Source organism: Octopus bimaculoides, chromosome 22 (genome assembly GCF_001194135.2).
Source record: "Octopus bimaculoides isolate UCB-OBI-ISO-001 chromosome 22, ASM119413v2, whole genome shotgun sequence".
NCBI lineage: Eukaryota > Metazoa > Mollusca > Cephalopoda > Octopoda > Octopodidae > Octopus > Octopus bimaculoides.
In genome coordinates this window covers 5,103,150-5,104,611 of record NC_069002.1, presented here as the reverse complement: position 1 = coordinate 5,104,611, position 1,462 = coordinate 5,103,150, and positions in this window count along the sequence as shown.

Sequence of the window (1,462 nt, the reverse complement as noted above, 5' to 3'; positions counted from 1 at the left end):
TATATATATATATATATTCATACACGCATAGATACATACGTTTGTATGTATCAAATTAAAGCAGCTGGGAGATAATATTCATTAGACATTATAATGTACCATTTTCTTAATTCACTCGACTGCCGATGCAATCCGTGTCATACTCAGAGTTTATGCGTCCCTAAATTCTTCGTTTTGCATATATAATATACAATAATTATAACATCCATTATATATGCAAATAGCACTGATGTAGATGATTATTTGAAGGTATGCATATGTACATACACATAAATGTATGTATACATATGTACATATACGCTTTTATATATATACATACATATAATATACAGATAGATAGATAGATAGATAGATAGATAGAGAGAGAGAGAGAGAGAGAGAGAGAGAGAGAGACAGACAGACAGACAGACAGACAGACAGACGGATAGATAGATAGATAGATAGATAGATAGATAGATAGATAGATAGATAGATAGATAGATAGATAGATAGATAGATAGATAGGTGCCAGAATGTATGCATAGTTATGGGTGCAGGTGAGTGTATGAAGTATCAGAGATTTAATTTCATGTACTGCAAACAGACGCTTATTTTGACTTGAGACCAGCCTCGATTCCACTCCACTTGCCTTTAGAAAATGAGCAAATGAGAAGCCACTAATGAGTTTGCTCGCCTTCACTATACACATAGAAATTTTAATTTAGCCACAAGTGAAATTCCTTTGCCCATAGACAAATGTTTAATCAAACCCAACGTGGAGCATCATTTATACAAAGCTTGAAATTTTCGAGGAGGAGAGACCTGTCAATTGCATCGACACCAGGGTTTCACTGGAACTTACTTTATCGACCCCGAAAGGATAACGGTAAATTTGAGGTCGGCGTGTGCATCATTTTAATAATGGCTTCAAATTAATTTTCAAAAATAACGTCGGAGAAGGGCTAAGTTGTCATTTTAATAATCCTTTCTATTATAAGCAAAAGGAGTGGAGTTTTCGAGGAGGAAGAGGTTTGTCAATTGCATCGACACCATGGTTCCACTGGTACTTGTTTCATCGACCCCGAAAGAAAGAAAAATAAATTCGATCGCAGCGGAATTTGAACGCACAACGTGAATACGGAAGCCATGCTGCTGAGCATTTTGCCCGGCGTGCTAACGATTCAACCAGCTCGCCGACTTGAATCTTGAGGCTAATATTGGCTTGAAACCTTGGCACAAGGCCAGCAATTTCGGGGAGGGAGTAAGTCGATTAAATCTCAATCTCCAGTGCTCAACTGGTACTTTTATTTTATCGACCCCCGAAAGGATGAAAGGTAAAGTCGAACGCGGCTGAATTTCATCCGGCGTGGTAACGATTCTGCCAGCTGGCAGTTGAGAAGGAGGGTGAACAAATTCTTTTTCTATGTAAAGGGAGTGCAATATTTCCCAGCTGAAATCGAAACCTGGTTTCCTTTGACAACTA